The 14,477-nt window shown below is 42.0% G+C and overlaps 1 long non-coding RNA gene across 1 annotated transcript; it reads right to left on the minus strand.

Annotated features, from left to right (window-relative positions):
• Positions 1 to 12,969: 12,969 nt before the first annotated feature.
• LOC149523308 (uncharacterized) lies at positions 12,970 to 14,272 on the minus strand. The gene is made up of 3 exons (XR_016347130.1): positions 13,959 to 14,272; positions 13,198 to 13,267; positions 12,970 to 13,083 (listed from the first exon to the last, which is right to left on the minus strand). It is a non-coding gene; the product is annotated as an uncharacterized LOC149523308 (long non-coding RNA).
• Positions 14,273 to 14,477: the final 205 nt, after the last annotated feature.

The raw sequence follows: 14,477 nt of genomic DNA on the forward strand, positions 1-14,477 counted from the left end.
ATTTGGATTTGAAGCTTTCATGCTACCAGAAAACGAACAGTCACTGGCAATTTCCAGGGTGATGTTAGTTCAGGGGTCTGGAGAGGCAAAAGTCCACTCCAGTGATGCCAGTAAAGGGAAGTCTTTAGGATGCCAAAGCAACTATTAATTAATGGAAACAGAATGAAACTTAATTTCTCCCTGCACCCACCTTGACATGGTCTTGGACCTTTCTGCAGAAAGACCCAAGCTATTAACCTTTAGGAATTATCTCAACCTGTCTGTGGCTTAAATGAAGCCTTACATCTTCCAGTGAAGCTGTGGGATCCATGGTTACCAAAATGAACACTGTAAGGAGCACTATATACCTGTCCATCGGCAGACGTTTGGTGAGGAGGCTGAAGATCACTGCCTCTAGGTGATGGTGGGCTAGAATGGACACTGCCTCCACCAGGAACTGCCTCAAGCTACCCTGCTTGATGGTAGGCATATGAATGTATATTCTCCTCAGGATAGCTGGCACCTGGACAGAATAAAACCAGAAAAAATGTCCCTTTTCCATTCTCTGCATTCATTCTGCAGAGCCAAAACCTTTATTTAGTCGTTTAGCAATTTGCTGTTCTTGTAGAAATTCCTCCCTTCAAAAAACAAGTATTTAGACATGGCTGCATAGATTTAATCCACAAAAATTATGCATATCTCTGCCCATACCTGGCTGCAACACCGGGTTAAGACATGCTGAGGCCCTAAGCTATGTCAAGTTAAAGAGGCCTCATTGCATTTCCAAAAAAACATGTATTATTCTAACAGAAAGGACAATGAAAAGAGAAATAATAAAGTTATCTATCTATCTATCTATCTATCTATCTATCTATCTATCTATCTATCTATCTATCTATCTATCTATACATAGGCAAAGAGGCAAGTAAAAACTAGTAATTTGGGGGTATTTTTAGAGACCCCTCATTATCTGAGGCCCGAAGATGTAGTTCACTTAGCTTGTCTCTTGGGGCCGGATATTCTCTTTTTGCATTTTACTCGGAGTCTAATTTTTCCAAGCCTTTCATGGCTGGAAACTGAGACAACAAGATAGACAACTAATCAAGCATCTTCCTTTTCCCTTGGGGTACGGCTACACTAGCTCGTTAGTTCGAGCTAGGTAGGGTAATGAGGGCAAGCAGAGTTGCAAATGAAGCCCAGGATTTAAATATCCCAGGCTTCATTTGCATGTTCCCGGGTGCTGCCATTTTAAAATCCTCCTTAATCTGAACTCCGTGCCCGCGGCTACACGCGGCACGGAGTAGGTAGTTCTAATTAAAGATCCTAATTCCATGAGGAGTAACGGTAGTTCGAATTAGGATCTTTAATTTGAACTACCTAGTCCATGCCGCATGTAGCCGCGGGCACGGAGTTTGGAGTAAGGGGGATTTAAAAATGGTGGCGCCAGGGAACATGCAAATGAAGCCCGGGATATTTAAATCTCGGGCTTCATTTGCAACTCCGCTTGCCCTCATTACCCTACCGAGCTCGAACTAACGAGCTAGTGCAGATGTACCGTTAGATTATCTCTGTCTTCTGCTGTTGATTCCCCCATTGCCTGACTCAGGATAGGAACACAGATGGAATTAACTTCCAATCCCAGGGGGAGAAACAGCAAGACTTGTGTTCACTGCAAATGATGGCAAAGACCTGAAAGCCTGCAGGTTAGCCAGAAAAACCTCTCCAGCTTCTATTTTACCTCATCCAGCATGGCACCTCCACACTCCTTCAGGATGATCTTCATCCACAGACCGGCTGCTGTGGCACAGGAGGGGCTAGCAGACCGCATACCATCCAGTATGGCCTCAATAAAATCTGTGGCTTGTTCAGAGGGAAAGTACTTACTAACCACCTGTGGACAGATCAAAAACAGGAAAGATTGCAATGATAGTCGGCTCCAGTAATTTTAAGAAAGGAGGCCTAAGAGCTGTATTGGAAAATAATGTATTCATCAGCAAATTGCTAATTGGGCTCATATCTGGCAAGGCAGTTGCAATTAAAATTTTCTCTGTAATCTTTCTAGCTACCACATCTCTATTCTACACTAATAATATCAGGTTAGATCTTAGGTTGTACAGTTAGCACAACATTGTATGGGACAAACAGGATGTAAATTTCCAGTTTATATTCTATTATGTACATGACATCTTTTCACAAAATATAAAAATATGCAAAGAGATGCATGCACACAAATATAGGTTCAGGTAAACACACAAGGTGCCAAGACTGGTTTCTCAGCTTGATGTCCCGCTCACATATTTTACCCCGGATGGATGGATGGATGGATGGATGGATGTGCGCGCACACATGCATGGGCATGTTCATGCAACTGTCTGGAATCTGTTTGTTTTTTACATGGCATTCATAGCATATACCTATGAAAAGCATGTTACTGATTACCCATGAATGCCTCACTCCCATAGCTCGCTCCAAGTGTGGAAAGACATCACAAAAGCATAAAACAATCATAGAATCATAGAATACTAGGACTGGAAGGGACCTTGAGAGTTCATCGAGTCCAATCCCCTGCCCTCATGGCAGGATCAAATACTGTCTAGACCATCCCTGATAGACATTTATCTAACCTACTCTTAAATATCTCCAGAAATGGAGATTCCACAACCTCCCTGGGCAATTTATTCCAGTGTTTGACTACCCTGACAATTAGGAACTTTTTCCTAATGTCCAACCTAAATCTCCCTTGCTGCAGTTTAAGCCCATTGCTTCTTGTTCTATCCCCATAGGCCAAGATGAACAAGTTTTCTCCCTCCTCCTTATGGCACCCTTTTAGATATCTGAAAACTGCTCTCATGTTCCCCCTCGATCTTCTCTTTTCTAAACTAAACAAACCTAATTCCTTCAGCCTTCCCTCATAGGTCATGTTCTCTAGACCTTTCATCATTCTCGTTGCTCTTCTCTGGACCCTCTCCAATTTCTCCACATCTTTCTTGAAATGCGGTGCTCAGAACTGAACACAATACTCCAATTGAGGCCTAACCAGCGCAGAGTAGAGCGGAAGAATGACTTCTCGTGTCTTGCTCACAACACCCGTTAATGCATCTCAGAATTATGTTTGCTTTCTTTGCAACGGCATCACACTGCTGACTCATATTCAACTTGTGGTCCACTATAACCCCTAAATCCCTTTCTGCCGTACTCCTTCCCAGACAGTCGCTTCCCATTCTGTATGTATGAAACTGATTGTTCCTTCCTAAGTGGAGAACTTGGCATTTGTCTTAAACTTCATCCTATTTACCTCAGACCATTTCTCCAATTTGTCCAAGTCATTTTGAATTAGTGACCCTATCCTGCAGATTAGTCGCAACCCCTCCCAGCTTGGTATCATCTGCAAACTTAATAAGCGTACTTTCTATATCAATATCTAAATCGTTGATGAAGATATTGAACAAAGCCGGTTCCAAAACAGACCCCTGTGGAACCCCACTTGTTATGCCTTTCCAGCAGGATTGTGAACCATTAATAACTACTCTCTGAGTATGGTTATCCAGCCAGTTATGCACCCACCTTATAGTAGCCCCATCTAAGTTGTATTTACCTGGTTTATTGATAAGAATATCATGCGAGACTGTATCAAATGCCTTACTAAAGTCTAGGTATACCACATCCACCCCTTCTCCCTTATCCACAAGACTCGTTAGCCTATCAAAGAAAACTATCAGATTGGTTTGACATGATTTGTTCTTTACAAATCCAGGCTGGCTGTTCCCTATCACCTTGCCACTTTCCAAGTGTTTACAGACGATTTCCTTAATTACTTGCTCCATTATCTTCCCAGGCACAGAAGTTAAACTAACTGGTCTGTAGTTTCCTGGGTTGTTCTTATTTCCCTTTTTATAGATGGGCACTAGATTTGCCCTTTTCCAGTCCTCTGGACAAGGGAAAATGAATGGTGCACAGCCACTAGGACAGTCACCTAGTGTTTGTTACCTTAGCCATTTTGGAAGATGCTTGAAACAGAGCCTCAGGGTCTGGAGTTGTTAGTGCCTCACGGAGACAACTCAGCTCCTCCTCTGCTGACCCCAGGTTAGTGCACTGACCTAGGATAGAGAAAAGGAGAAAAAGTATAGCAACATTTAATAAAAATGAACCTCTGATCCAGAGATAATCATACAGGAGGATCTATGGGGTATGTTATTACCAGCTGTGTGTGAAATTTTGGCCCCACTAAAGCCAATGACGAAATTCTTCTTGACTTTAATGGAGTCAGAATTTTACCGTCAGGCTATGTCTAGACTACATCCCTTTTTCGGAAAAGGGATGTAAATTAGACGTATCGCAATTGCTAATGAAGCGGGGATTTAAATCTCCCCTGCTTCATTAGCATAAAAATGGCTGCAGCTTTTTTCGGCACGGAGCTTTGCCGGAGAAAAGCGCCAGTCTAGATGCTGATCTTGCGGAAAATTAAGCCTTTTCCGAAAGATCCCTTATCCCTCCGAAAAAGGGATGTAGTCTAGACGTAGCCCCTATGTCTGAAAGTTAACGGTAATGGCATGTGATTCATTGTGATTCATACAGGATTAAACAGGCACTGTATTCTGTGTGGAGCATCTTTCTCTGTATATCTGGTTTCAGTAGCCACTCTGCTCTCAGTATTTAAATCTAATCTCATAGTCAAGCACAACTCATGTAGATTGATCTGAGGTTCTGATTTGGAGGAGAATCCCTCCGCTGAACTCTCATTGTAAAAGAGATGGGGCTGACCAAAAGCTTAGGTAGGAAACCCAGGCTCTTCGCTCACTTCTAAATCATGAACTGTCTCTTTAAGGGAAAGCTGTCCTGCTCTGTCATCTCCCTCTCCCCACCCCACTCTGCAGAGCGGGGGCATATGGGCATATGGCGGGGGAGAGAGTGTGTGTGAGACAATGTGTGTGTGTGTGTGTGTGTGTGAGAGAGAGAGAGAGAGAGAGAGAGAGAGAGAGAGAGAGAGAGAGAGAGAGAGAGAGAGAGAGGGACATGCTGGCTGCCAGAGAAATCTTAGAAACAGTGCCTCTTTAGATAGGCACTCCGTTACTCACCATACTTCAGACTGGAGCAGCACTATTGTATGTGTCCCTCTCCCCAAACTCTGCTCTGCAGAGATGATGACGGGGCAAAAGGGTCACCCTGACTTCTGCACGTCTCCCTGCTCCCCTCCCCTCCACATACCACTAGCAGCAGACAGGATGGAGCAAGGTGGGAGAGGGGCAGCTGAACACATGCTGCTGGCATGCTTGCTAATCAGCTGAGCGCTCCAGACAGAAATTCTGGGGAGAAGGGCAGATCTGGCCTGTGTGCTATATTTTGTCCACCCTCTAATATTTGCAGATTATTTATTATTTGTGCAGTTCTCTTCCAGCAATGTACTTACAAGGCCCCAATCGTTCTGTTATATAAGTGTCGCTAACAAGACAGAAAGAATTACAGATGGAAAAAATGGTCATTACAACAATGAAAGAAAGTGAAGAGTTACTTACACCTGCTCATGGTCTCCTCACCTTGTATATTGAGAAGACAGTTGATACAGTCAACCACCCACTGACGCGATGTCGTAAGTGAAGCACAGGTATATGGTGCTAACAGCCCAATCAGCGATCCAAACTGATCAAAAGTTTCCTGAGGCTAATTTTAAAAGAATGAAGAATGAAAGTTCTCCGGCTATACTGGACATTATTTGCCTTCCTTATTGTGAACTCCATTACTGTACCTGGGTACGGCACATTGGAAAACATAATCCTTGTTGTACATGCAAATTGATGGGGTCTAAATTAGCTGTAGCACTCAAGAAAAATCTCAGAGTCATTGTGGATAGTCCTCTAAAAACATCTGTTCAACATGCAGCTGCAGTTAAAAATACTAATGGTATGTTAGGAACCACTAGGAAAAGGGATGAATAATAATATGATAAATATCATCATGCCACTGTTTCAAATCCATGGTACACCCACACCTTGAATATTGCAAGCAATTGTAGTCCTCCAACTTAAATAAAGTTAGGTTATAATTGGAAAAAGTTCAGAGAAAAGCAACAAAAATGATATGGGATATGGGACAAGTCATACAAGGAGAAGTTAAAAGGACTGGGACCATTCATCTTAGAAAAGAGATGCTTACAGGGGGGTTTGATAGAGCCATATAAGATGATCAGAGATGCATGATATGGGTGTCCCTATATCTCTGACTGCCTGGGGCTGGGACTGGACAACAGGGGAGAGATCACTCAACAATTGCCTTGTTCTGTTTGTTCCCTCTGATGCATATAACACCCACCACTGTCAGAATACAGGCTACATGAACCATTTGTCTGGTGGATCCAGAATGACCATTCATGTTTTATGTTCTTATCCGATTAAATAGAAATAGAAATTCAACTTTAACAGCGATAGAAATGTAGCTGTGTTAGTCTGGAGTAGCTGAAGCAAATGCAGGACAATGTAGCACTTTAAAGACTAACAAGATTTATTTATTTATTTATTTATTTTTTAAGATGGTTTAGTAGATGATGAGCTTTCGTGGGCCAGACCCACGTCCTCAGATCAGGAAGTGGGTCTGGCCCACGAAAGCTCATCATCTAATAAACCATCTTGTTAGTCTTTAAAGTGCTACATTGTCCTGCATTTTGCTTCAACTTTAACAGACTGAGAGTATAGGAATGCATCTATGACACTGACACAGCCAACCTATGTGTGACCACAATAACTTAACAAGCGGCACTGCAATTGTATCAAGACAAGTCACTTATATGTTATTTCAAAGGGTGTGTCTAGACTACTGAGTTTTGTCGACAAAAGTGGACTTTTGTCAACAAAACTATACCTGCGTCTACACTACCGCTGAGTTCTGTCAACATAACGTCGACAGAAGTCAGCAGTTTTGTCGATGCTGGTAAACCTCATTTTACAAGGCATAACACCTTCTGTCGACAGAGTTCTGTCGACAGAAGGTGTTATTGCATGTAGGGTTGTGTCTAGACTACAGGGTTTTGTCGACAAAGCAGCTTGTTTAGTCGACAGAACTGAATGTGTCTAGACGCTCTTTGTCGACAGAAGTTTTGTCGACAGATACTGTCGACAAAACTTCTGTCGACAAAACCCTGTAGTCTAGACGTACCCAAAGAAAAGTCCTAGACTAGCGATCACCAACATTATGCATTTTGGTAATAGATATGAAAGGTAGATGTTATGTATTATTGTCTGTATTTATATCTTGCTAGAAGTTTAACATAACCAAATTAGCTTGTAGATTCCAATTCCTTTTCATGTCTTAATTGCCTTAATTATATGCAACTGTCTTCAGTTAACCTTAAGATCAAAGATATAAGATAGTACAAGAAAATATTTTGTACATTGCCTTCAGCTTAACTATCTGTGTTGTAATGGAAGACTACGATCGGCTAATTACTTTATGTGAATGACTATCACCCATTTACCAGTGTATGCGTAGGAAATAGAAAATTAACTTCAAAACAAAGTACGACAGGAGATCTGCATGACCTATTCTTTCTCAGGGAGAGATCCTGCTTCGACAATTTCTGTGAGGAGGCTTGCCAACCGGCTAGAATAGCTATAAAAGACAAGTTATGGGACTGATCTTCTCTCTCCAGTCTGCTTAAACTTTGAACAGGGGACGTGTAAGCCATAGGACATAGATCTTCCAAATAATTATTTGGAATAGTCTGGGAAATGCATGGAAAAACTAACAGCCTTTGCATCTAAACTGGCTTTGGATGTTGACCGGTTAGTATGATTCCAGAGAGACTTTTACAAGCCAGCTGTTTATTCCACCATGGTTGTGATCCTGAACTATGAAAAGTGAAAGTCATTTGAACAACTATCTATCACTTAACCATTTGTAACTCTCTTCTTTTTCCTTTTAACAACAAATCTGATATTCCGTTATTAAGGATTGGCTGATATTTAGGGAAGACCTGTGATTCATATTAACCTAAGGATAAGTGTCTAGTCCTTTGTGATTGGTGATTATATTAGACTTAGTTGTCTAGATGGGAACCAAGGTCTGGAATGCCTAAAGGGTACTATTGTTTGGTATTTTGTTAACCAGAGTAGAAGCTCTTTTCTTACTGGTTTGGTGAATCTAATTATAAAATCACTAGTCTGGGGAACTGCCTGCCCTGTTTCTTACAGTCTGGCCTGAGTGCTGTCACAGCACTATTATGGAAACCTTTCTCTTATGGAAGCAGAGGGATCTTACTCACTTTGAGGCCCCAGCTGCAGGCCTAGTAGAATTTCTCATGCATTCACGTTGAATGTCAGATTTGATAGAAGTTGGGAAGTCAGCTCAAGGAAGAGTAGAACTATACTCACTGTGCTATTAACTATCTCCTGATAGGCAGTTAGCAGCCAGACACTGGCCTGCAAGGCCCTTTCTCTCTCCCACTCCTGCCCTGAACTGAGCCAGGTCTCTAGTAGCTGTTGGCAAAGCAGGAGAATGGACAAAGTTAGTACCAGAAAATCCCTCCCAAACGTTTCTTTTAAATAGGTTTGATTGTCACTAAAATCCCTCTCCAAAGCATTTAACTTCCATATAGCAAAAGATTTATATGTCTCCAAAAAGAGACCCTTGTCTATACAAGTCCCAGGGACCAGATTCACCTCTGGTGTACGTAACTCCATCAAAGCCAAAGGAGTTACATGAGAGATGAGTCTGGCTCTGTGTATGTGAGGGCTTCTGTAGACTGTCTGATGGCAGCTGTCTAGCACATTGCATGCAGTTTGGGGTCCGGTGCTGTGTTCTCTTTCCTGGACAGCTTCTCCCATGCTGAGTGGCAAATGACAGAGAGGAGCATTTCTTTTTATTTAGAGCAGAGAAGTCTCCCCAGCCCAGCTCCTTTTATAACTTTATTTTCATACCAACGTTGCACCTAACTCCCCTCCCCTCAGCTCTTCAAACTATTCTGTTTATGTCTGAAGAGCAGGAAGTCTTTGGTGAATGAGTTTCCATACACAGAGCTTAACTCAATACTAATTCATTCCTTTTACGAGAGGTGATCAGTTCTCACTGGTCCTCTTGAATTTGGTTACTGCGCTGATGATTTTCTTTCCTGTCCATGTAGTGTTAACTATACTGGGAAAACTAGATCTCAGTCCACCACTGGCATAAAATGTCCCCTGCTATGAGATAGATACATAGAATTTACTAGCTAGTGGGAAAACACTGGCTGTAGAATCGGTGTCTATTTCTTACAAAGCCTTTCTGAATATTGACCTAGGAGAGCTTTTCCATTGCATTAGGAGTGCACAAATCATAAAATCATGGATTAAGGATGGAAGGGAGCTCAGGAGGTCATATAGTCCAACCCCCTGCTCAAAGCAGGGCCAGCCCCAACTAAATTATTCCAGCCATGGCTTTGCCAAGCCTGGCATTAAAAACCTCGAATGATGGAGATTCTTAAGGGAAGAGAATAACAGAAACACCTAACTGGTGGGTCAGAACCCAGGCTTAGGAAAACCCCAGCACAAGGGGACACAAAGAAGATGGAGAGAGGCTGTTCTCAGTAGTGACAGATGACAGAACAAGAAGCAGTGGTCTCAAGTTGTGTGTGGGGGGGTGGATCTTAGGAAAAACGATTTCACGAGGAGGGTGGTGAAGCACTGGAATGGGTTACTGAGGGAGGTGGTGAGATCTCCATCCTTAGAGGTTTTTCAGTCCCAGCTTGACAAAGCCCTGGCTGAGATGATTTAGTTGGAATTGGTTCTGCTTTTAGCAGGGGGTTGGACTCGATGACTTCCTGAATTCTCTTCAAGCCCTATCGTTCTATGATTCTATAAAAGAGTTCCCTGAACTCTTTTCAAAAAAATTTTCAAAAAAGAACATTTCTTCTTTATATCTCTGAGGAGAGCCACTCAGACTCTGCCCAGTGGAAATAAATATGCAGAACCTAGAGGGAGCCATTCTGTTTGTTCTGATGCCCCAAGCAGCTTGATCATTCTGTGCATAGTGAATGTGAGTCTATCTATAGGCTAAATTCTGTTCTTCCTTACACCAAACTAAATATTGATCAGCTCTACTGATTTCAGTTTAAATAAGAGCAAATGTGGCCTGATGAGAAAGAGTTGCCTCCTACTTTCTTTGAGATGGGTAGGATGAAAAAGAGGCAGTTGGTGAGTACTGCCATAAGCTCCCACTTGGTAGCTAAAGGGCCAGGCAGAGCTAAGATCCTCAACAACTTACTGTAAAGTTAATGTATATCATGGATCCCATCATGGAACTCTGTGTCTGGAGTCCATGACTCTGCCCATAGCTGGAAATACCCATTGAAAAGATTTTGAACTAGTACACATAGAACAGAGAATGAAGTGTGCAGCAAACTTTTCCAGGTTCTAGACATCTTGATGTAGGCTGCATAACTTCAGTGTTTTGCTAATAGTTTATGTATGCTTCAGCAGCCACAGGATTGGGCACCATTGTGTTCTTTGGAGAGTCTATTTATAAAAAAGATGTGCTTCCTTATACAAGAGCATTTCACTGAAAGATTGTGTTGTCAGAATTTTCACTGACTTGCCCGAGGTCTAAGTAATGTAGGTCGCACTGTCAGATATAAATATCCAGAATCAGATTCTGGTCTCTGTTACACTTGTGTAAATCCAAAATAATGCCACTGAAGTCAGGGGCATTACCCTGGTTTTACACGAATATCACTGATCAGATTCTAGCTCTAATCCTTCAGTCCAGCTGCATCCTTGAGCATCCAAAGCTCCCACTGAAGTCAAGGGGAACAATCAGCATGCCAGAATGGCAGAACGGAGTCCTAAGTGTTAAGAACTCTCCTTACCAGATTTCTGGTGGACACATCGAACTCTCCGAATACATAGGCGACCATATCCCCTGCTGCACAATTCTCCACACTTCCTGAACTGAGCAGCTTCAGGACAAAATGGAGAGCTGCCATCCTCACCTGCAAGGGTAGAGATTATGCACGAGTTATTATTATCTCTTCTGCATGCAATATGAGACAGGATATGAGAGTCCTTTTGCTTTTTCTTTTATCTCTTTGGAATAGTGGCTGAAGTACAAATGATTAACACATCTGTTATGTAAATTCCTTGCAACACTGGCTACAGAAGTACCATGCAAATGCCAGTTTTCACTTTCAGGTGACACTGTAATTAGGAAAAAGGCAGCATTTTCTCCTATAAATGTAAACAAACTTGTTTGTCTTAGTGTCTGGCTGAACAAGAAGTAGGTCTGAATGGACTTGTAGACTCTAAAGTTTTACATTGTTTCGTTACAGTTAACAAAAAATATCTACATTTGTAAGTTGCATTTTCACGCTAAAGAGATTGCTCTACATCACTTCTATGAGCTGAATTGAAAAATATTATTTCTTTTGTCATTTTTACAATGCAAATGTTTGTTATAAAAATAATATAAAGTGCATAGTACACACTTGTCATTGTGTTGTAATTGAAATCAATATATTTGAAAATGTAAAAAACCACAAAAATATTTAAAAAATTTCAATTTTTAATCGCATTAATTTTTAGTTAACTGTGATTAATTGAAACCCTATTAATAATCTCAGCCTAAAAATGTGTCTCATTGCCAGACTCTCCACTGAGTGAAATACTTCCCAGATATTAACAGCAATACCACTATTCCACACACAATCTTACCTTAGCACTCTGATCACTGAGAGCAGATTTCACTGCCTTCACAATCAGAAACTTTCTAACTCTTGTCTCAGGCACTGAAAGATAAGGAGAAGTGTGCAATATAGTATATCTTTGTTCCAAACACTCATGCTCCACATTAGAATGTGTCCTGTGCCCTATTTAAGAGTACTACCAAGCTTCAATCATATACAGAGAATCAGCGGGGAAAATATAGGACCAGACTCTGATCTCAGTTACACCAGTCTAAGTCTGAAGTATTTCCACTTCTGTAAATAGCACCATCATACTATCCTGATGGAAATATTGTAAGAGAGTTAGACAAATGGAGGTCAGTGAAGTTAGTCTGTGTTTACCACCAGTATAGCAGAATTCGGGATCTATTCTAGAGTGTCTAATACTTATTCAGTCAGGAGTACTATTTTGTTTTTATCTCATTATTATTAACATGCATCCGCCACAAGATTACATTTGTATTTGTACCTTGAAAATATTTTAGGCTACATTCAGCACTTAATTAACCCTGTTGATTTCTGTGTGACCACATGGGAGTAACTTAGAGCAGCACTGGGTCCCTTTAGTGAATTTCCAACCCTCTGGTGAGCATGCATCTAAAAGGGTGTCGCAAGGAGAAGGGAGAAAAATTGTTCTCTTTGGCCTCTGATGATAGGACAAGAAACAATGGGCTTAAATTGCAGCAAGGGAGGTTTAGGTTGGACATTAGGAAAAACGTCCCAACTGTTAGGTTGGTTAAACACTGTGAAAAATTGCCCAGGGAAGTTGTGGAATCTCCACCACTGGAGATATTTAAGAGCAGATTGGATAGACACCTATCAGGGGTGATCTAGACAGTGCTTGGTCCTGCCATGAGGGCAGGGGACTGGACTTGATGACCTCTCAAGGTCCCTTCCAGTTCTAATAATCTATGACTATATGACTCGATGTGTTGCAGCAGGGGCAGATGACCGTTTTGCGGGGCCCCGGGCAGCATAATTCCGCGGGGCCCCCCCTTTGCCACGGCGCATGCACAGTGACGCCATGCTCATGCGCGGTGGCACCACGGCGCGTGCGCGGGGCTTTTTGAAGCGCGGGACCCGGGGCGGCCACCCTGCTCGCCCTGCCCTATATCCGCCCCTGTGTTACAGATCCTCTGTGCCCCATTTGCAGAGATGATGACTATGTTATAGCCCTACCATGCCTGCAAAGCCTTGGTTCTTTAGATCAACCTATTGCAGCTCATGCTTTTAGCTCTGGATGTCCCCAACTCAACCCCCAGCACGATGGCGATGATCGCAGCAGTCACAGTTACTCCTGTGTTACTTACAGTCAGCACCAATAATAGCTGTGAGCAGATTCAGGGTTGCCACACGAACAGTCTCATTCTCAATCTTCAGCTGCGAGTGCAGAAATGCTATGAGGTCATCAGGAGAAGAACGGGCTGCAAAGGAAGAAATCACATCCTCACTAACAACTGAAAGCTCATTCTTACCACACCTACAAAAGAAGGAAGTTACAAGGAAACTACTGTGTAATTTGGAGTCTCTTCCCCTACCTAGCAGTAGGATACAATAGCACAGCTCCATTTGATTTTCCATGATGAGCTGCTGAGTTGGAGAACAGATCTGTGGGAAGAAGAGAAGTGATCAAAGGAAAACTAATCAGAACAAGCAACTGAAAAGAAGATGCTCAATTAATTTCTAAGCACTCACTTCCTACCTTTCCAAATAGAGCTCTGAAGCCAAAAGAAATGGTACTGACTGCACAACAAGAATCAGAAACAATGACCGATACACTGGATAACAGAAGTTCCTGCTTTCAAAGTGTTTTTAGCAGCAGAGCTAATTGAATCAAGACTTGACCCTTGGTAACTGGTTCAAATGGTTAATTATTCCACCATAAAAATGTCGGCCTTATTTGCAGTCTGAATTTGTCCAGCTTCATTTTCTAGTTATTGGCTCACGTTATGCCTTTCTCTGCTAGATTATTACATATGTTTCCCCACATAGATATTATAGACTGCAATTAAGTCACCCTGTCACAGGATAGGTCCTCCCCATTTGGATGGGATCAGTTTTTACTATATAACTCTAACTCCCTCTAATAACTGGCTTATGCTAAAATTGCTTTACAAACTGAGCTGGATTTTAGCTAATAAAATGAGACCACTATCTGCTTATTCTTAAGCCAGCAGAAACCAATAAGGCATGAGAAGGTCTCCGGGCTCTTCACTAGCATTCAAAAGATGTTTATTCTTAATATGCTTCAGATCTGCTGTGCTTAAGCTCAAGTGATACAAGAACAAGTTCCCCTCACCCGGTCGTGCAGAGCACTGCAGATGGCTTGAAATTTCCCTTCAGGTAGAAGGATCTTATATTCACCAGCGACTTCCAAGAGCTGCCTCAGACTCTACAACAGAGGGTGAAAGTTAGAAGGTGGGCATACAAAGGAGCAATATGCAATGACTGAAGCAGGTTCATGGAATTCATAGATTCCAAGGCCAAAAGGGATGATTGTCATCAACTAGTCAGGCCTTCTGTATGACACAGGCCTTAGAAATTGCCAAAATAATTCCTAAAGCAGAACTTTCAGACAAAAATCCAATCTTGATTTTAAAATGATCACCTTGACTCTTGGTAAATGGTTTGAATGGCTAATATCCCACCACTGAAAAGGTAGACCTTATTTCCCATCTGAATGTCTCCTGTTTCAGTTTGTAGCCACTGGATCATGTCATGCCTTTCTCTGCTAGGTCATTACATATATTTCCCCATGCAGATATTATAGACTGTAAGTAAGTCACCTGTCACAGGGTAGGTCCACCCTGTTTGGATG

Source organism: Pelodiscus sinensis, chromosome 18 (assembly GCF_052426305.1).
Source record: "Pelodiscus sinensis isolate ZL-2025 chromosome 18, ASM5242630v1, whole genome shotgun sequence".
In the NCBI taxonomy this organism is placed as follows: domain Eukaryota; kingdom Metazoa; phylum Chordata; order Testudines; family Trionychidae; genus Pelodiscus; species Pelodiscus sinensis.